We start from the raw sequence: 26,312 nt of genomic DNA on the forward strand, positions 1-26,312 counted from the left end.
ACATCTGGCCCCAGGTTTCAGAGAAGTGGCTGTGATCAGTATAGCCAAGTATTTACATGCAGCTTGGATAATACGAAAGCGCGTCGGACCAGTGGTCGAACCAGCACCAGCTTGTGCTTAAACCCTTTAGATGCTCATTCGATCAACAGTAACTGGGATCCCTGTCGGTCACTGGGTAGGAATTATGGTTACAATGATTGCGATAGCTTTTAATCATTTCCTTCTGATGATTTTAATTTTTGTTTTTAACCTATTTATTTCATTTTAGGATTATTGTAGTTATTGATTTTCTGATCGGATGTATGTGTTTTATAGTTTTATTTTATATTGGGATTATTGTAGCTATTGAACTGTTGATCGGATGTATGAGTTTATGGTTTTATTTTATATTGAGATTATTGTAGTTATGGAATAGTTGATCGGATTTATGTGTTTTATGGTTTTATTTTATATTGAGATTATTGTAGATATTGAATTGTTGGTTGGATGTATGTGTTTTATAGATTCAAAATCCGGAATAGACACATTTTGTTGGTGATGATGAGCAAGTACACTTTAGAGCCTTGCTACAGACAGCTTTGGCTGTTTACCATGCCACATGCCATCAGCACTCACATAATACACTGAGAGGGCTCAGATCCGCCCCCTTCAGACTCTTTTTATGAGAAGTCGCTTTCACAAGGTGTATCTGCTCACAGAACCGTTAGGTAGTTTTACATATGCATGCTCTGAGTGATACTAAGGGATGGGGGGTATTTACACATGCACACAATATCACTGAGTGTGTGGGATGAGAATGGTGGTAATTCATAACATAGGTTAACAATGGCACCCACCAAAGAAACAAAGGCACCCACCTTTGATGTAATGCTTGCACTTGCATAATGTTAGTAATTCTTTAAATACTTTCTGGGCAACCTTGGCACAAAGATGCTGAGACCCAGTTTAATGATTGCAATGGCACATTACTGGTGATGCATGGCATTTTTATAACACTAGTAAGGGTGTGGTCTGAGGTTTCAGCCTTTATAATTGGTGTAACCTGCCTGCATCAATCAGTATGCTAACTCATTAATCCACTCATGCACTCACTCATTTGTAGTTATCCATCAGTGCACTCATTTATTCAACCATTTTATTCACACACTGCTCTATCTTTGCTGCCTCTTACCTATTTCTGCTTCTGTCAGGGTCTGCATCCCCCCACTACATTTTTCACTTTCCATTGTAATTCCTTCATCTCATTCTGCTACATCTCTGTTGTTTTATTTCACCTTCCCGCCCTCTTTTGCCACTCTCTACTACATAACACCCCAGCACCCCTTAGTTCTCTGCTATACTCCCCTCTCCACACATGGCTACTTTCTTTGCTTCTGTGTTCTTTCAAAGACCCCATTCACGTTTTATTTATGCATTAAGCAATATGTGCCAATGATGTTTTCCCTGAACTATGTTCTGTTCTATGACTATGTTATGATATGGTTCCCTAGAAGGGATTATCTGAATTGTTCTCTATACAGCTTGTTGGCAGCTCCCAGGACAGAAGCACTTTATACAACTGGGAATAAATAAACGATTCCTCCATCTACTCGTCCTATACGTCCCCGTGCCTAAGACATTTGCTCATTCATCTACCTATGCACTCACTCATCCGCCCAACTACTGACTGCTTATCACACTCGGCATCCACACACCCACCCGAACGTGCCAAACAATGAAGAATGAAATGTGGGAACCAGGTTTGAGTCCGGGTGTCGGCTCAGCATCCTGTGATTCTGGGCAAATCAATTAGGGCCTGATTTACAGTTTGGAGGATAAGGTGACTCCGTCACAGATGTGACGAATATCCCGTCGGCTGAATTACGATCCCATTATATCCTATGGAAAATGTAATATGACGGACAAAATACCCGTCACATTAGTGACGGAGTAACCCGTCTGCCAACTCAGGCACTTAATCTCCCCTTGCCTCCAAAAAGGGAATGTGCCCTCGTGTAATTTAACTGGTGCAAAGAGCTCCAATACCTTTGGGCCACGTTTGCGCTATGTAAAACTGCAAAAAAAAAAAAAAAAAAATTCCTAAAATAGAAAGATGTATTAGATTTGAAAATGCTTGTTTTTTTACCCCTGTATCTTTAAGAAATAATATACTTAAGAGCCAGTTGTAGATCTCATAGGGAGTTTAGGAGTTGATGTGGTACCCAGTGACATAACACAAACTGACAGGTCCCCCCTACAGAATGTCATGAGGGACCCTCCAGCCTCTCACTGTGACAGATATCCATTAGCCTGGGGCTGAATGGAGACTTCCAGAGAGTTGGGGGGGGGGTCGAGGCCCCCTGACGGGTTGGGGGCCCTCCTGAACTGCAGGGGCTGCGCTACACCCCTGGTGTAACCCTGCCTAGAGACGTTTTAAGGCACAGGCAAAGTGGGCTCTGGCCCAGGGCCCCAGACTTTCTGGGGGCCCGTGATAGAGCCAGCTCTGTTCTACTGAGAGGCTTGCCCTTATGACCTTGAATAATTCTTAAACCAGTTGTTTTAAATACTGTTTTCCTTTAATTTATTTTTAATGTGGGTGATATGTGAGAGTCTATTACAGAAATTTAGCAGCGAAAGTTTGTTTTTGTTTCATGCAACATCCATAAAAAAAGTTTTTTTTAGATCAAAATAGTTATGATATATAAGAAAGTAACATAGACTAACTGCAGTAATATCAGTGAGCTGCTGCTGTGTTATTAAAATATTAAAAACAAGTCAGTATTCCTAAATATTAGATGTAAACAAATCTAGAATTTGGACGAGAAGGCATGGGAGAGCTAAAACTGGATGATAAATTCAAAGCATTTCTGAATAGGGCCCCCCAAATAAGTTTGGCGCAGGGCCCCCAAAATCGCTAAAATGTCCCTGACCCTGGTTGAAATAATACTGTTGCAGACAGTACAATGTATACCATCTACCACCTAAAACACAAAGAAAAGGGCTTTCAGGTCAAAAGCCATGAGAAAATGTATCAGTGGAAAAAAGTGACATAAAATCTACTAGCATCCCTGCTGCAGAGACCCCTTGGTAACCTGAACATTGATAACGTGTCCAGCCCTTATAAATTACCTGTACCTGGACACGTTGGAGGTCGGTGGATTTTTTAACCGAGTCGGGCTCTCCTCATCCTAGAATAGTCGGGTCACTCGGATCAATAATCAATAACTATTGTAATCGATAATCAATACTCAATTAATAGATCAATATATCACATCAGAAATCAATAACAGTTTGTAATTCGGCGCACCATGACCTTTCAGTCATGAATAACCACACCAGTTTATTAAAAGTTAGTGAATTTATTTCCCTATATTAACAAAGCTAGCACGAGGTATATAAGTCTCAAAACCAAATGATATAAGTATATGAACATTGCAAGCTGTCCATAGCGGCGGAAGAAACGCAATCTACGCAAAATCTGGATAATAATACACTCAGTTATCGGAATACAAATCACTAATATAACTAACTGTATTTGACTAATTTCATACATTGGTCAGCATAACAAGATTTCAAATCAACATGGTGCATCAAATGAATCCCTCGACTAACCTCTAATTAGCATTGGCATGTGGGACTTCATGCAAAACTAATTTAGTCAACACAAATTTGGAAAACTTCTAGCTAGGACCTTATCAAAATAGCAGTTGGTACCTAAAAGGAAAAACACAATGCATAATACATTTGTCTTTTCATATTTACCAAATACAATCAGCATTCAAGAAAGTCTTCGTCCTTCAGGTACCAGTTCGATCAGCATGGGGCAGATTTTAAAAGGGGCAAAATTAAGGGCAAGCTTCCTTGCAATCGTCAAGGAAATGGGGCAAAGTTACTTCATGGGCAAGACGGGGCAAATCAAAGTTAAAGTCTCTAGGGTGAGAATTCTTAAAGTCTCCTTCTCTCAGATAGAGAAAAGAACATCAGGGTGTCGTCCAAAATGGAGTCTGGCATCTGGCTTCAAATTGGCATCAAGGAAAAATGGCTGACTTCTCTTTGTCCAGTGAGTTTAAGTAAGAAACATTCCAAATTCTGCAGGGTCTTCCATTGGAGGGTTCATAGGTTGGCTTCAAATCGTCCAATGAAAATTGTCTTTTACTAGCGCTCATTTATGCATACACTGTCCTTGGAGCCTTGGAACACAAGTTGTAACATGGTTTGCCAATTATTTTACTATCTGTACCTTCATTGTCCGCACCTGCAGACTGGCCTTGTATCAAAGGGGATGAAACCGGCCTAGTACGAAACCTTGGAGATAAGTGTATTAGTCATCTCTGCTGGAAAAAATACAACTTCAAGCAAGAATATATGTTTCATTAGTTCAAGGAAAAAGCCACGCAGTTAGAATTTGAGACCAGGCAACTAGGCCAAAGCCTCCACTAAATTTAAGCTAAGCAAAACAGTTTCAAACGAGAAATCATGGCATACATTTGCAATTATGACGGATTACTACATTTTCAATAAATCATGATTAATAAAGCTTGTTTACAATGATGGCGAACTACCCCGAGGGCACAATTTCCATCGTACATTTTTTCCTTTACTAAAATCACACTACATTATATGCTTTTGATTACATGGTATGTATGAATATATGTTGGACCCTCTTTTTCTGCGTCATCAGTCCCTCCTCTGATGACTAATTATGTCATCACATCAAATCTACCCACAAATTTTTATTCCATTAAAATTCTGTATAGTAATTTGGCACTTCAGTCAATTCCCTTTTTCTTTTATTCCCTTTTGATTTTTCTCTATATATTTCCACCATTTTGGCTTGTTCTTTTTCTTCTCTTTTCCTTTCACGTCTTATTTTCCATATTTTGATAGCTTTCCGTATTCCCCAAGAGCCTAATAGACAAATTAATATTATCAATATTCCTTTCACTATTTTTAGTAACAATCCGTTCCAAACGTTGCTGAGCCAATTTCCCACAGAAGCAAATCCTTTTCCAACTTTCTCCCAAACTCCTGGTTCTTTCAATTCCTTTAGATCTATACTTTCTTTAGTTAAGTTTGTAAGCATCGTTCTAATTTTTCCACTGCTGTCTGGTATATATGTACAACAGTGACGTGTACCAAGCATTTTGCAAACGCCGCCATCCTTTGCTAAAAGAATGTCTAAGGCAAGCTGATTTTGAAGAGTCATAGCTCTTTCTGCAGCAAGTTCAGCATCCATCAGGATAATAGCTCCTGAAAATTTTGTCAGCATGTTATCCACTATAGTAGACAACTTTCGTATTTTGATTGAATTCAATATGACTCCCACTGAAGGAATCAAAGCTCCAAATATATCTCCTACCACACCAGAAGCTGTCTCCCTTTTCTGAACATGATGTGATTCAGACAGCGTTGGAAATTTCGTTAAGTCGTCCAGTTGGTAAACCTTTGGGAAGACTATTCCCAAATAACATCTCCCATACCATCCTTTAGGAAGACGATAATAGGCGTTGAGTCCACAAATATAATATATTCCAGGAATAACTGGGTCTTGTCCGTTCAGCATGAATGTCCACTTAGGTTGAAACAAAAACGTATGTTTGCATTCACTCGTTCCCACAAAAACTGTGTCATAATATGATTTATGTCTATGTATACAAAATCTCCCTACGTGCAATGTATCTAAAGCTATTTTCCCTTGTGTCTTTATTGCGGCAAAAGCATAATTATCTACAGATGTCCTTTTGTGTAGTTCTCTTTCTAACTCCTCCTTCATTTCTTTCCTCCTATCGTCAGTGCGGTCTAAGAAATTTATCTCTACCTGTGAAATCAAGCATGTAAGGTTCTCTCTGTGTGCGTGTGCTGTGTGAAAAGGTGACAACGGCTCAAAGAATTCTCTCATTAATTTGAAATAATAATCTCCAGCTATTTTACTCAGGTACTCGATTATGGGGACATATGCAAATGTAACATCATAATTAGAGTAAAAATAATGAATATACTGTTGACCATAAAATCTGGACGTTATTATACTACATGTAATTCCATACGTAAGAGGCATGCTGTGATATGTCACCCCTTCCACTACTGAGGTAGGTATTTGTGTACACACATAAGAATCTTTCACATCCATGGTCTCAACATACTCACTCAGTAAGCGATAGAAAACATTAGATGAAAGTTCCTTTTTCTCATGCAAATGTCTCTCGTCTTGTTCGAGTCTCTTTAGAGCTGTTAGTTCAGTAACAAAAGTAGGTTTAGAAGTAGAAGCATCATTCGTCTCGCTCTCATTCTTACCATGCATTCCAAGAACTATCGCTACAATGATTAGTACGCATGCGGTTATTAAACCTATACACATGTATTTACAACACTTCATTTTTCGCCCCTGTGTAGTGAAGCTAGTCATGATCTGTATAGAATCAGAAAGTTGAAGACACTTTATCAAAGCGGATTTGCAGATATTTACAAAGCTGAACGAGTTCAATGTTCACACAGTTTTCTTTAGCAGCTTAGTCTCTTATCGGTTAGCAGCGTTGTCTCAAAATCGGTTTCAAAGTCAATCAAGTTAGCAATGTCTTAGCCGGTTGAAACTCAATCAGGTGATCAATGTCTTTAATCGGTAGAGTTCATGAAGTTTTATTTCTCATGTGCCAAAATGAAGTTCTGCCTCTTCGTTCTCGAGACTGAGAGATACGAATTCGTCTGACCAATCGTTATTGGCTAAGTATGCCCACTCCGGACCGGAATACCTTCTGCTCAGTATCCTTTTTCTTTTCAATTTTGCATCTCTCTTTGATTCTTTCTAGCTGGTACTTTCTTCCTTTGCCAAGTCCTTTTCTTCACTTGGTGCCGGTATTACGACAGACACTTCCTTTCTCTTCTCTTTCACCTTTGGCCCTTCACTGTCGTTCAACGTTTCTCTGATTCTTAATTTTACTGGCGATATGCTTTGTCTTCTTTTTGCACTGTGTCCACTTGATGGACCCGCAACTTCTTCAGAAGAAGTTTGCACAGCTTCGTTCTGTCCCGTCTTGTCTTCTCCTTCTGGGAAGTTAATCAGGTTTTCCTTTTCTTTTCCTGTATCGTCTGCTTCTGGGAAAGCCCTCCTCTGATCGGGCTCTCCTGCTTCTTCACCTGTTTCGAGCTCCTTGTCACCGTTGCTTTCTTCAGGCTCTTTGTCACTCTCAGCTGTTTCAGGCTCTTTGTCACCTTCCGGACCTTCGTCACTCTCTGAGGCTCCTCCTTAGTCTTCCCCAAATGAATCAGTTGCTTCGTCCTCAGAGAATATTTCTCCCTCCTCTATTTCTGCCTGTTCGCTTCTAGTTCTTTTCCGTTCTGTCTCAGCGCTTGGCACTTTGTTATCAGGTACTGGTGACTTCAGCGCTTCAACTTCCTCGTCTGTAGGACACAATACCCTCTTTGTGTGACTGGCGTGAATCTAGTTGGGAACTCCCGCACACTTCACAGCGGTGGTAGTCGTCAGAATCACTTGAAAAGGTCCTTTCCAACGGGGTTCCAAACACGACTTCCTCACGTGCTTCTTTATCACGATCCAGTCACCTGCTTTCAGGGCGTGTCCTGGACCTTGGATCGGTGGCAAGGTGGTTGCTTCCACCTGGTGAGAGAAAGAGCGAACCACATCAGCTAGACCTTTGCAGTAGTCTAACACCATATCATCTGTAATATTCAAAAGCGCATTTGCAGGAACTGCTGGAAGTCTCATAGCTCTGCCCATGAGGATCTCATGAGGGGACAGTCCAGTCTTTCTGTCAGGGGTGTTTCTCATTGACATTAGCACCAAGGGCAATGCGTCAGGCCATTTCAAGTTTGTTGATGCACATATTTTCGCCATCCTTGATTTCAGTGTGCCATTCATTTGCTCCACTAGACCTGATGCTTCAGGGCGGTAGCTACAATGCAACTTTTGCTCAATGTTCAGCGCTGCACAAAGTAATTTTATTACTTCGTTATTGAAGTGACGTCCACTATCCGATTCTAAGGAGATCGGAAATCCGAAACGTGGTATTAGCTCTCTCAAGAGTAGTTTTGCAACTGTGAGACTGTCATTTCTGCGTGTAGGGTATGCTTCAATCCAGTGACTAAAAATGCACACAACCACCAACACATACTTCAAGCCTCCATGCACAGGCATTTCAATAAAGTCCATTTGCATCCTGCTGAAGGGACCCCCTGCTCTTCCAATGTGGCTCAAATTTACTACGGTTCCCTTCCCTGCGTTCATCTCTTGGCAAATGACGCAACGATGGCAAACTGGTTTAACCCCAAATTCCGCCAAGTTGCTGAAGCAATCAGTTTTAAACAATCTAATCATGGCATCCCTCCCAAGATGAGCTTGTCCATGGTAAAATCTGGCTATCTGTGTCAAAAGGCTGTTTGGAAGAACAAATTTCCCTTCACTTGAAACCCATAATTCATCCAGTCTCTTTACACATTGTGATTTGGTCCAAGAGAGTTTCTCATCCTCACTGACCTCATTCTGTAAGGATTTCAATTCGTCCATTGTATCTACAACCTTTAGGGCAAAGATTTCACTTGGTTCAAGTTCTGGTTCATTTATCAAATTCCATTCATCCCTGAGCAATATACAGTTCAATGCGCAAAACCTTGCGACTTGATCCGCATATCCATTTCCCAGAGAAACATAGTCTTGTCCCTTCGAGTGTGCACTGCATTTTACCACTGCTACTTCTCCTGGTAATTGGATGGCATGTAACAATTCTCTTATTCTTTCACCATTTTTCACTGGTGATCCTGAAGAGGTCATGAAGCCTCTTTGTGACCACAATTGTCCAAAATCATGCACTATTCCAAATCCGTACTGACTGTCAGTGTAAATGGTAACTTTCATTAATGCAGAGAGTTGGCAAGCTCTAGTAAGAGCTACCAATTCTGCTACTTGTGCAGAGTGAACTCCTTGAAGCCAAGATGCTTCCAGAACACCTGTTACAGTACATACAGCATATCCTGCTTTCAATATTCCCAGTGCATCTCTCAAACATGAACCATCAACAAAAATAACTTGATCATTTTCTTCCAACCGGGTATCTTTGATATCAGGTCTTGGTTTGGTGCAAAATTCAGTTACCTGAAGACAGTCGTGCTCGATGTCTTCAGCGTTCTCAATTTCGGCATTTTCACTGGGAAACAAGGTTGCTGGGTTCAACGTCGTGCACCGTTTCAGCTGCACATTAGGTGATCCCAGAATTATCGTCTCATACCTTGTGAGTCTAGCACCAGTCATGTGCTGTGTTCGGGAACGTGTCAACAGTATCTCAACTGAGTGAGGGACCATGACTGTTAAAGGGTGTCCCATCACTATTCCTTCACTCTGAGTGAGGCTGATACCAACTGTGGCTACGGCACGCAAGCACCCTGGCAGTGCTGCTGCGACCGGATCCAAAGTAGCTGAGAAATATGCTACTGGTCTGTTTACGCCACCATGGGCTTGGGTCAAAACAGATAAGGAACATGCATCACGTTCATGACAAAACAATGTGAAAGGCTTTGTGTAGTCAGGCATACCTAAAGCTGGAGCCCTGCACATGCATTCCTTCAATTCAATAAAAGCATCCATCTCATCTCCTTTCAGCTCAATTTCATCCAACGCATCCTTCTGGGTCAGTTTCAGTAAAGGTTTTGCTAGAGTTGAGAAGTTGGGAATCCATTGGCGACAGTAGCTCACCATTCCCAAAAACTTTCTCACCTCCCTCCTCGTCTTTGGGGGACTCATTTGAAGTACACTTGTTATCCTTTCCTTCATAATTCTTCGCAACCCTTTCTCTATTTGGTGACCCAAATATTTCACTTTCTTCTGGCAGAATTGTAATTTTGAAGGGGACACCTTGTGTCCATTCCTTCCCAAATGGTTCAATAGGGCAATGGTGTCGGCTGTACAGTCACTTTCTGTCTTGGATGCGATCAGTAAATCGTCAATGTACTGTACTAGGGTTGACTCGAATAGCAACTCCAACGCTTCCAAATCTTTCTTTAGAATCTGATTGAAAATTGACGGTGACTCCGAAAACCCTTGAGGAATTCGACACCAACTATAGACTCTGTCTAGGAATTTGAAACAAAAGAGAAACTGGCTGTCCTCATGTAGGGGCACAGAAAAGAATGCTTGTGATAAGTCGATAACTGAGAACCATTCAGCATCACAGGGAACTTGAAACATTATCACAGCTGGATTTGGTACTACGGGGCAACATTTGATTATTATGTCATTTATCTTTCTCAAATCCTGAACAATTCGGACCTTTCCACTTGGTTTTATTAGTCCCATGATTGGCGAATTACATGGACTGCTTAACACTTCTTTCAGTACTCCCTGTTTTACAAACTCATCAATGAGTTGGGCAACCTTTATGAGGGTGTCTTGCGCCATATGGTACTGTGGGGTCTGGGGAAAAGTTACATTGGGTTTTACAGTCACTTTCACTGGTTCCACTCCTTTCACCAATCCCACCTCTTTCCCTGTCATATCCCACACTTCTTTTCCGACTGTTTCCTGTAACTGAACAGGAATATCTGCTTCAGTGATCATCGGATAAAGGGTAATCAGGGGATACTCTTCATCGACAGTTTCCACCTCATCCCCTCCTACACTGTCCTCTTCTTCCCCATCACTGCTCGTCTGAATTTTAATTCCATCGTTTGAACACATAATTGAACATCCTAATTTGCACAATAGGTCTCTTCCTAACAGTGATATAGGGCTTGAGTCACACACCACAAATTTATGTCACCCTTGGTAGTTGCCAATTCTGACCTGTACTGGGTCTGTGATTGGGTTCGTCAGGTACCTGTTTGCTACTCCCACTACTTGAACTGTTCTCCCTGAAAGTGGCAAATTTGGTACTTCAATGCTCCTAACAGTGGAACGTGTAGCTCCTGTGTCAACCAAGGATGAAACATGATGACCCATAACTCTTCCCTCCACATACGGACCCTTTTGATCAACTTCCAAAGATGCTGCAAGCATACAATTTCCCTTCTCATCTGAACTTTCACTCTCCCATACATCGTTTATTTCATTCTCACTGTGTAATGGGAACTGGTGTACTGTGTCATTTTGATTCATTCCTTGACCCGTGACCTGTTGAGGAAGCATTGCTTGCTGCTGATTCATTGGTGCTAAGGGTATTTGCATTTGCTGATTAGGTACCATAGGAAACTGCTGTTGCATTGGCTGCAATTGTGCCATTTGCACACGGGGCATTTGCATCTGTTGCAGTTGCATGGGTTGTAAACCCTGCATCTGGTTTATATTGTTTTGGAAATTTGGATTTGGACCTCTCAGTTTCGGTCCTCTCATAGTCTGGAATGCATTGACATCATTGTTTTGCTGACCTACACCTTCCTGCACCATCATTGGGCACTCCAGTTTCCAATGCCCGACAATTCCGCACGTGTGACATGGCATCACCTTCTTCATCGCCTGTATACCATTTGGAATCATAACGGTATTCAAATCAGGAGCATTATTCACAAAACCTCCTCGGCCTCTGCCTCTCATCTGCGGCTGAAACATAGTGTTTCCCTGCTGCTGTTGGTGCGGCATCTGTTGTTGGAAACCTTGCAAACCGGTCTGAGCTGCTCTAAGCTGCATCACCATCACCTTTTCTTTCAACCTTTTCTGCTTTGTCTCAATCTCATCACTGCAATATTTTGCATAATTCAACACTTCATCGATCGACTTTTACTGCCAACAAATCAAATGTGTTTTAATCATCTGGCTAATTTCGGGTCTCAACCCTTCCACAAACCTGAACACAAAATGGAGCATGTCTTTTGCCTCAATCGTCTCTGTGCCACTGTAATTTTTAAACGCTTTTAACAACCTCTTATAATACGCATGTATAGATTCTTTAACCTCTTCGGCGGTCCTGTCAATCCTCTGCCAATCCACATTTTTCGACGCAACCTTGGTTTTCAAGTGTTCGATCACCTTGTGGTACAAACTCATTACCGTAGGTGATGGCGCACCTGTGTCCCTATCTCTCTCTGGTTCACTCGTCGGCCAACCTACAGCCCTTTTACAATCTTCCCACAAATCTGCCGGAACCACAATTTCAAATAAAGTATTCAGGTCTTCCCAGAGACATTTCGTGAGTTTCACAAATCTATCTGTTTGTTGATACCACTCAATCGGCTTCTCTCTCAATTTGGGAAAGTCATCCATAAAGGATTGAATATCGCACCTGTGCCGTGGTACATGTACAAGTTTCCCCCCTGCTGTCTCTCTCATTGGTAACATAGTTATCAAATCGTAATTCTGTTGTTTTTTCTCATCCCGCTCTGGAGTATTTTCTTTCTTCTTGTCCTTTTTCTTAACCCACCTGCTTTCCCATTTGTCTAAACATCTCCAGACCTGTGCACTCTGTAGTATCTCTTTAAGGTGTGTTTTCATCCCTGTGGATCTCATGTGTTCAAAATCTTTTGTCTCAAAGTCTAACCTGTAACTTCTGCTCAGGTGTTTAGTCTTACTTATATCAATCTCGTTTCAGTCTGCAATTTCTTGTAACTTCTTATGTATGCTGCTTACTTCTCTTGTAATCCTAGGGCGCATGTATCTTAGTTCTTCCTCTGTGTACGATTCTAATCTGTTCAAACCCATTGTTCCCTCTACCAGTTCATCTGCCTCCATACCCAACCTCATTTTATTCAAGTATTCTTCTCCCTTCCCGCTGGATGTACTCTGTGGGGAGTTCAGGCTGTTGAACCATTGTGTTAACTGTTGCGCGTTCAGTCCCATCAGTGTAGCAGTCACATCAACTGCTACTGATGGTTTCTGTAATGTTTCAGTCTGTGAGGTTAACGGTACTAATAGTGGCGGATGTGACCTTACCACGGTTGACAGAGCACAAATTGGAATTGGACTGAATTCCGACAAGGACCCAGATCCATTTGGCAGTGCCACTATCGGAGTTGTTTCTGGAGTGGTTTCTATGCATCTTCTCCCTGTCCCACTCTGTGTCATTACTAACCCTTGTTCAGAAACGTTTGGGTCTCCTTGTATGTACAGTGGTACTGGTGGACCTACAGTAATAGGCAGAGATATCGCGTCTGGATTCTGTCTGTTCCCCGAATTCTGTGGCATGTTAATCCCCACATTATGGTTCATCATTGCTGGCATACCTAACTGGCTTTCTATTACTCGCACTTCTTGTGTCTGCTTTTGGGGCATCGGGAACTGTGATTCAGCTTGAATCAGTGTTGGTCTTTGATAACTCTGTCCTCCCTGTGCCGTTGAATCAGAAGTCGTTCCCATGTTATGCTCATCACAACAGTGCCTTTGAACCTGTGGCTGATAGTTATCAGCAGGTTTCAATGTAGGCACGTCTGGGTAAATTCTCCGAACCTGTGGTATCTGCGGTGAGAAAGGCATATCAGAACTACTCGGCCTCTGAGATATCCTCAAATTCGGTGTTACATTACCCTGTGTTGGTTCTGGAGGGGCAGTACTAATGCTTGAGCCTTTTTCGCTTTCCACGTATGGTGGTGGGCGATCATTCAGCAATTGTATAATGAACTCCTCATCATCTGACTCGTCTCCCCTTTTCGAGTTTCTATTGCTCTCTCTATCTCTGGACTGACTCCTGTTTGTCTTATAGGTAGCTTTCCTTCCTTCCGTCTCCGCTTCATCGGTAATTGCTGGAAACAATTTAATCCCCTGCAATACGTCTGATCTCCAAACCTTTTGTGTGCTGTCCCATCTAGCATCCGCTAGTGTCTTTTCTACTTTCCTTATTCTGGTCTCAAACTTCTTTTGTTGTTGGTTTCTAGCTATTAGCTCCCAAATTGCTAGTGCCTCAAACTGTGCTGGTCTCGGAGGTACTTTCATGTCGTATAGCGCAAATCTCAAATTTTCTAAAACCCTTAAATTAAACGACCCGTGGATAGGGAACGCTACACTTCCATGCTTCTCCGTTAATTTGCACCATTGTTTTAACCATAGACATGGTGCTATACCCTTTTCTTCAATGACAATGTAAGCTGGTGTACCCTCAGGCGGTGTTTCTTCTCCTACATTTGCTTTAATGTAAACATCTCCCCTCATGGCACTCTTGAATGCTTTGAAAAATTTCATCTTTCCGTCTCTTATTTCTCTTAAAATGTGTAATCAATAAGTGACTTTAATTCCCAGAATACTCTTCGCTTGCCTTTCTCCTACCGGTTGCGCTTCATGGACTGTGTCCAATCCGTGCGCGACCCTTCTTTCCAACCGACCTATCCCAGCGCGGCTCCTAGTGACGTCACACTCACACACTGCAGCTGACAAAGTCCTGCGGCTTGTCCTCTTTCACTCGTCTTCACTCACAAACTAATTTCTGCAATATAACGCGAGCACTAACCAAAGAATAAAACAAATCTGTCGGTTTACTACAGGAAGGGTAACACAATCGCTTCAGAAACCTTAGGGATTTTTCACTAGCCTCGGCAGTTATTCCATCTTTCTCGGTTTCCCACTTTCGCAAGCAAAATTTGACCCGCAAACCTTACTCTCAACTGATCAATGAACTATTCTAGTGCACTTTAGAATTCGTCAAATCTCAAAGTCGAAGTTTTCTTTCACTCCGCAACATTCATACCGACTTGTTGACCACGCCCGATCAACCTATTAAACCGACCAGATTACAACATTAAACAAGTGTCTCATACACTTTTCAACATACTCCGGAGTCTCTTGACCTCGCAGGGCCCGTCTCAACATCAACAACCACGTGGACAATTTTTCTGCACAAAGCACTACACACACGTGAAGTTCGACGACTTCCCTACTCTCACACTTTTAGAGTAACACTCCTCTAATATCTTTTAACCCCCTAAAAATCCTCACAAACTTCTCAATTAATCTGCGGCAATAAGCTGTGCAAGCGCAAAACCCTAACTTCACTCATACCGTCACTAGAAACGCCGAAAACATTCTCACGCCTCCATGTCCTCCATTCGCAAGCTCCGAGATCCCGGGAAAGTCATTGGGGACTTAGGGCATCATCATCCCTCCAACTTGTTTTATCAAGGAAAATTCTAACTTGACTCTGTCTATTGTTCGGATGGGGTCCCAAAGGGCTAAACCATCAATCTCTGCTACCATCTGCTGATAACGCGTCCAGCCCTTATAAATTTCCTGTACCTGGACACGTTGGAGGTCGGTGGATCTTTTAACCGAGTCGGGCTCTCCTCATCCTAGAATAGTCGGGTCACTCGGATCAATAATCAATAACTATTGTAATCAATACTCAATTAATAGATCAATATATCACATCAGAAATCAATAACAGTTTGTAATTCGGCGCACCATGACCTTTCAGTCATGAATAACCACACCAGTTTATTAAAAGTTAGTGAATTTATTTCCCTATATTAACAAAGCTAGCACGATGTATATAAGTCTCAAAACCAAATGATATAAGTATATGAACATTGCAAGCTGTCCATAGCGGCGGAAGAAACGCAATCTACGCAAAATCTGGATAATAATACACTCAGTTATCGCAATACAAATCACTAATATAACTAACTGTATTTGACTAATTTCATACATTGGTCAGCATAACAAGATTTCAAATCAACATGGTGCATCAAATGAATCCCTCGACTAACCTCTAATTAGCATTGGCATGTGGGACTTCATGCAAAACGAATTTAGTCAACACAAATTTGGAAAACTTCTAGCTAGGACCTTATCAAAATAGCAGTTGGTACCTAAAAGGAAAAACACAATGCATAATACATTTGTCTTTTCATATTTACCAAATACAATCAGCATTCAAGAAAGTCTTCGTCCTTCAGGTACCAGTTCGATCAGCATGGGGCAGATTTTAAAAGGGGCAAAATTAAGGGCAAGCTTCCTTGCAATCGTCAAGGAAATGGGGCAAAGTTACTTCATGGGCAAGACGGGGCAAATCAAAGTTAAAGTCTCTAGGGTGAAAATTCTTAAAGTCTCCTTCTCTCAGATAGAGAAAAGAACATCAGGGTGTCGTCCAAAATGGAGTCTGGCATCTGGCTTCAAATTGGCATCAAGGAAAAATGGCTGACTTCTCTTTGTCCAGTGAGTTTAAGTAAGAAACATTCCAAATTCAGCAGGGTCTTCCATTGGAGGGTTCATAGGTTGGCTTCAAATCGTCCAATGAAAATTGTCTTTTACTAGCGCTCATTTATGCATACACTGTCCTTGGAGCCTTGGAACACAAGTTGTAACATGGTTTGCCAATTATTTTACTATCTGTACCTTCATTGTCCGCACCTGCAGACTGGCCTTGTATCAAAGGGGATGAAACCGGCCTAGTACGAAACCTTGGAGATAAGTGTATAAGTCATCTCTGCTGGAAAAAATACAACTTCAAGCAAGAATATATGTTTCATTAGTTCAAGGAAAAAGCCAGGCAGTTAGAATTTGAGACCAGGCAACTAGGCCAAAGCCTCCACTAAATTTAAGCTAAGCAAAACAGTTTCAAATGAGAAATCATGGCATACATTTGCAATTATGACGGATTACTACATTTTCAATACTTCATGATTAATAAAGCTTGTTTACAATGATGGCGAACTACCCCGAGGGCACAATTTCCCTCGTACATTATTTCTTTTACTTAAAATCACACTACATTATATGCTTTTGATTACATGGTATGTATGAATATATGTTGGACCCTCTTTTTCTGCGTCATCAACATCACAGGTTCCAACTCCAGTGTGTTGTGTATTTTATCAACATTCCAGACCAGTAATGCTGACATCTTGAGTAATAACACTTTAATTGTACCATGAGCTCATTCAGTCTTGATTGTGGGCTGTGGAAGTTGACACTTATATAAAAGGATGTATGACTGATAACATTGCATTCCGGTCCCACAATACACCAAATCTACTATCTTTAAATGTCTTACAACACTGTAATTGGGACAGTATTACTCCCCAGTAATAAGGAAATTATGTATGGTCTAAATCTATGACAGGTAGCACTGAATTATGATCGCAGAATATTTGCAAGTTTATTATCTTTAAAGGTCTTATAGCACACTACATGGGTCATTACTACTCACAAGTAATAAGAAAGTTACATCACTACTGTACCATACCCTACTGTAATAATTCTTTACAGGTGAGTTGTGATGTCACAATGCCGGCAGTGTGAAAGGCAGTCAACTGAGTCAAATTACAAGGGGGGGATCTAGTTTTTCATTTTCTCGTTTGGTCTGCAGCTGACTTTATTTAGCTGATGAGAAGACTTACATGGCAGAATGTTTATGTAATGGGCTGCTGGAGTTCATTACAAGAAAGCAATATTTTATCAGCAGGTTGCCGCATTTTTCTAAATCACAACCAGGTTTGAAAGTGTCTTACTTTCACACTGCTTTCCCTGTGTTTAACACAAATCGCCAGCTGTACCTTGGCGTGTTTCATTTCACTGTACAGATTCCATATTTATTCTACACACCTACGTAAAAAGGATGTATTTAAAAAGTTGGACAAAGGTATAAGTATTTTTAAGAGGGTTACAATGATGGTCTTTGTCCAAGCGAGTCCATATATTTCAAGAAAAAATCATCAAACAATACAAAAAAACTGCTGTCTCGCCATGAAACTTCTCAGCTACTTTCAAAATTCCTGCAAAGCTTGGTAGGAGATACTATATTTCATGTTCAATACGTGGAAGACTGCATTAGATGCTGAAAAACCTTTTTATTTTGTTACAATAGTCTAGTTGTGACACAATAATAAGGAAATTACAAAGGCACTTGTTACAACTGAGTTGTGAAGAAAACCAGAACTGTGTCACTAGTCCTAGATTGTAATATTAAATGATAGGTGACCTCTTGCATGACCTCTTAGACAACCATGTCTCATGCCTATAAATCTGATCCCTACCATCTACTTTGCAAAAGAACAGCAACAAAAAACAAGTATTTGCAAAGCAATGGGTCTCACGTTTGCTCCAATTAGAGCTATTTAGTGTTGTAAATTCCTAACTGGACTTTTCTTGCTACATAAATTGAAAATGAAAAGTGAAACAGTTGACATAGGCGAGCCGATTCAAAGCCTCATGGCCACCAATAGCCTGAGCGCAAAGGAGAGACACGAAAGGAAAAAGAAGTTCGCTCGCAGTCAAAAGTATTGACAATCTTGCAATTATCCATGAAACAGAGTCAGTCTGCAAGGAGGGAGAAACGTAAACCATTTATCAATGATAACAAAGGATTTTTTAAAGGCAAGCCCACGAACAAGTGAAAGTGATGGGCATGCAGTGGGCGTGGTTAAAAGCCCACAATACTTACAACAGGTCAAATCGCTTGCGCGCTCAACCTAACAAGTCAAGAGCACAGCTGTAGGCCTCACGCATAGCATCTACAGTACCCATAGTAGGGGTGCAGGTCACTGAGGGCTGAAGCCGGCTCGCGTCTCAGGCCCGACTCTGGCTCAGCTCGAGGTCCTCTAGGAACCTCGATCCCAAAATGAGCCGAGCTTTCATGCGGCTCCTGCTTGCTACCCACACTCTCACCTAATGCGTCAGGAGTCAAAGGCAAAGCCATAACCCTTGATGTAGAGCAGGAGAGAGAGGTGCCTATGTAGTGGTTGAATTGCACAATGTTAAACCACAAAAAACAAGTATCAATCCTGGCTTCCCCGTTTGATCAACTTATTTGATCCTCAACATAATCATATGTGAGAGCACCTTAAAATATCTGAGCTCAGAGTGTGTGCTCTACAAAAACCTCTCATCTGTTTGATTTGGCCTCTCTTCTCTCTGCTTTGAGTAATGTTGCCTCATGTCTAATATGAGTCTAGTCCACGTATAGAGTGTACATGACAAGGGACGTGCTTCTTAGTTCACTCATGGCATTGTCATCAATGTGGTGGGGGCATGAATGTTTCTAAATTCAAGTTTAAAAACTATCACTTTTAGTAAGAGCCTCTCAAATCAGAGATGGCATCCGATGTACTAAAGTGAAAAGCTGCTGCATGTTAAAGAAATATACTTTTTTAAATATGAAGAAACATTATCATATTTTTAAATGTTTACTGTACGATTTAGGTGATGAACACCTTCGTGGCTATCTTGTGCATGGGCTCTTAAAGCCAGGCCAGATCCTTGCTTCTCACACCCCCTCCCCGCCTGCCGTCCGGTGTAAGCTTGCTTCCCATGGCCTCCCACCTGCCCCCCATTGTCAGCTTGCATCCCCGGTCCCACCCACTCACGCTCCATTTTCAGTTTGTTCTCCTGGACCCCCTCAGCTCACCCTCCATTGTCCGCTTGCTCCCCCAGCCCCTCCCGCCTGGAATTTGTGGTCATCTTAGTGACCCAGGCTGCCCACCCTCCATTGTCAGATTGCTACCCCATACCTCTGCCCACATTTGTTGTCAGCATGCTCTTGCAGCCCCTCCCACATGCCCTCCATTGTCAGCTTGCTGCCCCAGGCCCTCCCGCCTGAGATGACACATGTTACATATTACATATTTATTCTAATGTTCACTTTGGTTCAGTTGGCATAGAAGAAGTTACTTTGTTCGCCCACGCTCAATCAGTGAAACTTTTTCTAGGCAAAAACAAGGTTCTGTTAGACCAGTGACACTCAAAGTAAGGCCCGGGGGGGCGCTTGCGGCCCTCCTGACTTTCACATACGGGTCCCGGCTAAGCGACTGCGCTCGGCTGCTGAAAGCACTAACATTCATAACGATGTTAATTAAACAGGCAAGCGTGGATTTGTGGTGACTGAAAGAAAAGAAGCCAATAAGGTGTGCAGCACCATTTACTTTTAGGAACACATTCATGTTCAGAACTTTCAACAAAAGTGCAAAAATAAAGTATTTACAAAATTCCAAAAAGTATATTTTATTAACATGTTTCATGTTAGTATATTAGATTATATTGGTGCTTTGAGATGTATTTTTTTAAGTGACAGTTTTCAAATTGAACATAGAAACAGTCATGCCTCTTCCTAACCTGGCAACAATCCCCATATGGAACTAAGAGGCAAGTCAGTTGTCACGAGGAACCCTTTGTGTTGTTGTTATAGACAGACAACATTATAGTTTATTAAATCAAACACAAGAGGTTGTTTCGTACAGCGCATATCTTGACCATATGTATTTCAAGGTGCTCCTGTATGTCAAAATGAAGAAAAGGGAGAAAAAGTGGAAATAGACAATTGCATAGGATCACACAATTTGGTCAAGTGGTGAGCCATGATTGATCGCAGGTTTTATGGTTTCACACTGCAATTCAATGTCATTCCAATTCAATAATCAAGTTACTTCCTTTGAACACTTGACTCTTCCAAGGTATCGATAGCAAGCAGAGAAGGATTACTCCAAGGTGCGGGGGGAGCAACAGCAACTCAGACACAGCATAACACAGTATTGTCAAATTTATGACTCTTCTAGAGACTAATAGACCATATGAATTGTTCCCTTATGTCCAACATAACGTGCCGCAATGATCCCACCCCAGGACCCCTACACAAACCTCCACTCGCACCATGCTGGAATCAATGCGGTCTTCGCGCAAACAGACCATACTTTGGGGCCCCTGGGAAACCTATGTACCAGACCAATGGCTACTGTAGGATCCAAAGCCCCTCAAGAGAGGGGGGCTGTTCATAATAGTAAGGAAAAGATTAACAGTTCCTTTTTTTAAGTTTTACTGAGAAGAACATCTGAATCTTACAATTATTTCAAAAAGGTTCACTAATGAAATGTCATCTATAAAATATCAGAAGGTGAGAAACATAGTGGTGTTAATATAAACTGTTGGCTATATAAGGACATAATCCAACAATGCACACTTATTTAGAGATATCATAAATCCAGGCTTAAAGGCATACAAATGAATAAACACTCAGGAAGAAGAAAGTAGAAAGGAGAAGAAGGGAGAGGAGGGCGAGAAAAGACGGAACAATGAGATGTATACAATGTATCGTAGTCAATTATTTAATCGGAATATTAGTTGTGTAGGCGTGGTCCATTCAGATTTCCTAAGCAACAACATTACAACCAATTTAAAATAAAGGCGACGAAGGTACACGTATTGTTATAAAGTACTAATCAAGATGCCAATACTGTTTTCTGGCATTTTGAGCTTAAGGCCTCAAGGCTGTAGCTGGAAACAAAAGTTATCCAGCAGCAGGTACGGGGGACCCCTACTCATTGCAATAATTTAGTGTTTCCCTGGTTAAGGGCCCTTTAATTTTGTGTATGCGAAAGAAAAACAAATACGAACTGGCATGGTATTAAAGGTATATAAATGCATACATGCCAACATTTTAAAGCAGGCAAATGGGAGATTTAAATTTTTTTTCGGGAGAGTGTATTTTCACCACTGACAAGCAGTCAGTCTGAATTGGGTCTATTGGCATGTATGGTAACAGGCGAGGCGCATTTTATTTTTGGCACTTTAATATCATAGCGCAAACAAAAACATAGTAATAAACTCTGTTTTTCTTTGCGCTATGTAAAACTGCCCAAAATGAAATGTTGATGCCTGTCATGCCCTAATTTCGCACCTCAAGAATTTAGGCCAAAGCGTTAACCTTTGATGTCAGAGGTAATTCTTTGAGGGGGGTGTTTGGAGCGTGGGTGACAGGCATCAACACTGTATTTTTGGGACTTTTATAAAAGTCCGAATGGGGTTTCTGTTGCAGGAATCGGGAGGCGGGAGACTGGGCTTGAAATCGGCAATCTCCCGCCTAAATCGGGAGGGTTGGCATATATGTTAATGGCGACGATAAGAGCCCCCCTGGGCGCGATTTCTAAGGCTGGTGGAGGTTGTTCTGAGCACCCAGGCAGGGGTCTTGACACTAATTAGGAGGTGGGCTTGCCCGGGGTACAGTGCCCGGCCCTGAACAAATGACGCCTGTTTTACCCTTATTGGCAATAAAAGCGAGGCATGGAGGTCACACATGCGGTTTGTAAATGAGTCAAAAGGAGTCTCCGAAATCGTAAACCAAACAATGCCGTCTGGGAAACTCTTAGCAGGGAAGGTGAAGGAGGGGAACCAACCTGCCCCAGAAAACGGCTCTGTGCCCCCACTTTAATAGGGGTGAGTCTGGGGCGCGTGAAGAATGCAAACCAGACCGACGGCGACCAGAGAGCAAGTATCACAGATGCCAAGGCTGGGAAGGCAGTCAGTGGGCGCTTTCTGCCCATGGGGGAGGTAGAATATGAAAATAAATGCAAACTTGATGCTCTCTGCAGAGCTCTCAAGTTCCCAGGTTCGTGCTGATGGGCTGCCCCAGTCCAGGTTTTTTTCTTTGATGTCTGGGACTCGTAGTCTTGTTTAACCCATTGTTAAACAGGACTTCATGTCCCAGAATTCAAAGAAAACAAGCATTTGCAATGCAGTGGGTCTCGCGTTTGCTCGAGTTAGGACTGTTAACGTTGTAAATTCCTAACTGGACTTTTCTTGCCACTTAAATTGAAAATGAAAAGTAAAACAGTTGACATAAGCAAGCCAATTCAAAGCGCCTCTGCCGCCATGAGCATGAGCGCGAAGGAGAGACACAAAAGGAAAAAGAAGTTTACTTGCAGTCAAGCGTATCTGCAATCATGCAATTATCCATGTAACAGGGTTTATATCCAAGGCAGCAACTAAACCACCCGGAAGGAGGGACAAAAGTAAAGCATTTACCAATGATAAAAAAGGATTTTTGAAAGGCAAGTCCACGAACGAGTGGCAGTGATGGGCGTGCGGTTGGTGTGGTTAAAAGCCCACAGACAGATTACAACACATCAGAGCGCTTGCGCGCCTGACCTAAAATCTGACCTGGCTCAGCACATCACACATTGACCTGGGAAACATGGCAGCTATGAGTCTGATGAGCAATTAACACTTGACTGAGACCTAGTTATCTGGAGTTACTGCAAATACTGGGTTTTGTTTACTTACTCACTGAAAAAAAAGGCGGGTTGATTGGAAATACAAGGTGTAGGAAAGTACCATCTTGCCTGGCATGTTATCCCCATTTTTCACTGTATATATGTTGTTTTAGTTGTAGGTGTCACTGGGACCCTGCCAGTCAGGGCCCCAGTGCTCATAAGTGTGCCTGAATGTGTTACCTGTGTAGTGACTAACTGTCTCACTGAGGCTCTGCTAATCAGAACCTCAGTGGTTATGCTCTCTCATTTCTTTCAAATTGTCACTAACAGGCTAGTGACCAATTTTACCAATTTACATTGGCTTACTGGAACACCCTTATAATTCCCTAGTATATGGTACTGAGGTACCCAGGGTATTGGGGTTCCAGGAGATCCCTATGGGCTGCAGCATTTCTTTTGCCACCCATAGGGAGCTCTGACAATTCTGCAGCCTGAGTGAAATAACGTCCACGTTATTTCACAGCCATTTTACACTGCACTTAAGTAACTTATAAGTCACCTATATGTCTAACCTTTACCTGGTAAAGGTTAGGTGCAAAGTTACTTAGTGTGAGGGCACCCTGGCACTAGCCAAGGTGCCCCCACATTGTTCAGGGCCAATTCCCCGGACTTTGTGAGTGCGGGGACACCATTACACGTGTGCACTACATATAGGTCACTACCTATATTTAGCTTCACAATGGTAACTCCGAATATGGCCATGTAACATGTCTATGATCATGGAATTGTCCCCTCTATGCCATCCTGGCATAGTTGGCACAATCCCATGATCCCAGTGGTCTGTAGCACAGACCCTGGTACTGCCAAACTGCCTTTTCAGGGGTTTCACTGCAGCTGCTGCTGCTGCCAACCCCTCAGACAGGTTTCTGCCCTCCTGGGGTCCAGCCAGGCTTGTCCCAGGATGGCAGAACAAAGGACTTCGTCTGAGAGAGGGTGTTACCCCTCTCCCTTTGGAAAATGGTGTGAAGGCAGGGGAGGAGTAGCCTCCCCCAGCCTCTGGAAATGCTTTCATGGGCACATTTGGTGCCCATTTCTGCATAAGCCAGTCTACACCGGTTCAGGGACCCCTTAGCCCTGCTCTGGCGCGAAACTGGACAAAGGAAAGGGGAGTGACCACTCCCCTGACCTGTACCTCCCCTGGGAGGTGCCCAGAGCTCCTCCAGTGTGCTCCAGACCTCTGCCATCTTGGAAACAGAGGTGCTGCTGGCACACTGGACTGCTCTGAGTGGCCAGTGCCATCAGGTGACGTCAGAGACTCCTTCTGATAGGCTCCTTCAGGTGTTGCTAGCCTATCCTCTCTCCAAGGTAGCCAAACCCTCTTTTCTGGCTATTTAGGGTCTCTGTCTCTTGGGATTCCTTAGATAACGAATGCAAGAGCTCATCCGAGTTCCTCTGCATCTCTCTCTTCACCTTCTGCCAAGGAATCGACTGCTGACCGCGCTGGAAGCCTGCAAAACTGCAACAAAGTAGCTAAGACGACTACTGCAACTCTGTAACGCTGATCCTGCCACCTTCTCAACTGTTTTCCTGGTGGTGCATGCTGTGGGGGTAGTCTGCCTTCTCTCTGCACTAGAAGCTCCGAAGAAATCTCCCGTGGGTCGACGGAATCGTCCCCCTGCAACCGCAGGCACCAAAGAACTGCATCACCGGTCCCCTGGGTCTCCTCTCAGCACGACGAGCAAGGTCCCTTGAATCCAGCAACTCTGTCCAAGTGACTCCCACAGTCCAGTGACTCTTCAGTCCAAGTTTGGTGGAGGTAAGTCCTTGCCTCCCCACGCCAGACTGCATTGCTGGGAACCGCGACTTTTGCAGCTACTCCGGCCTCCGTGCACTTCCGGCGGAAATCCTTTGTGCACAGTCCAGCCTGGGTCCACGGCACTCTAACCTACATTGCACGACCTCCTAAGTTGTTCTCCGGCGACGTGGGACTCCTTTGTGCGACTTCGGGTGAGCACCATTTCACGCATCCTCGTAGTGACTGTTTCTGGCACTTCTCCGGGTGCTGCTTGCTGCTGAGAGGGCTCCTTGTCTTGCTCGACGCCCCCTCTGTCCCCAGACGCAATTGGCGACATCCTGGTCCCTGCTGGGCCACAACAGCATCCGAAATCCCTTACCGCACGATTTGCAGCTAGCAAGGCTTGTTGGCGGTCCTTTGGCGGGAAAACACTTCTGCACGACTCTCCACGGCGTGGGGGATCCATCTTCCAAAGGGGAAGTCTCTAGCCCTTGTCGTTCCTGCAGAAACCTCAGCTTCTTCTGTCCAGTAGAAGCTTCTTTGCACCCACATCTGGCATTTCCTGGGCATTTGCCCATCTCCGACTTGCTTGTGACTTTTGGACTTGGTCCCCTTGTTCCACAGGTACCCTCGACTGGAAATCCATTGTTGTTGCGTTGCTGGTTTGTGTCTTTCCTGCAGAATTCCCCTTTCACGACTTCTATGTCCTTTGGGGAACTTTAGTGCACTTTGCACTCACTTTTCAGGGTCTTGGGGTGGGCTATTTTTCTAACCCTCACTATTTTCTAATAGTCCCAGCGACCCTCTACAAGGTCACATAGGTTTGGGGTCCATTCGTGGTTCGCATTCCACTTTTGGAGTATATGGTTTGTGTTGCCCCTATCCCTATGTTTCCCCATTGCATCCTATTGTAACTATACATTGTTTGCACTGTTTTCTAAGACTATACTGCATATTTTTGGTATTGTGTATATATATCTTGTGTATATTTGCTATCCTCATACTGAGGGTACACTCTGAGATACTTTGGCATATTGTCATAAAAATAAAGTACCTTTATTTTTAGTATATCTGTGTATTGTGTTTTCTTATGATATTGTGCATATGACACTAAGTGGTACTGTAGTAGCTTCACACGTCTCCTAGTTCAGCCTAAGCTGCTCTGCTAAACTACCATTATCTATCAGCCTAAGCTGCTAGACACCCTATACACTAATAAGGGATAACTGGGCCTGGTGCAAGGTGCAAGTACCCCTTGGTACTCACTACAAGCCAGTCCAGCCTCCTACACAAGGGATAACACCAAAGTGTGCAAACAGGTGACACATTAACGTCACAACACACAACAGATTTACTGCACCACCATAGATAGCTACACATGCATGTCATGTATAATATATAGCCTCCAAAAAAGACCTGTTGCTAATGAACAGGGAGCGCCTAAGTAGCAAAATGCCATTTTGGCTGAACCTTTGCATATGGTTGTGCTGTAAGGCATGACATCAGAACCCCAATGCCGAATTCAACTGCCTGAAATTTCAGGCAGAGAAACACAGGTACGTATTCATTCTCTCTACGAGTTGATATATTTTCATCAGTCATGAAAGTAGACTGGAGAATATCCATTTCACAATAGAGGCATTGTAGATGCATGTGCTAGCTTGGGGGTCATCCTGTTTCTTAGTAAAGTATAACAAAA

Source organism: Pleurodeles waltl, chromosome 1_2, assembly GCF_031143425.1.
Source record: "Pleurodeles waltl isolate 20211129_DDA chromosome 1_2, aPleWal1.hap1.20221129, whole genome shotgun sequence".
In the NCBI taxonomy this organism is placed as follows: Eukaryota; Metazoa; Chordata; class Amphibia; order Caudata; family Salamandridae; genus Pleurodeles; species Pleurodeles waltl.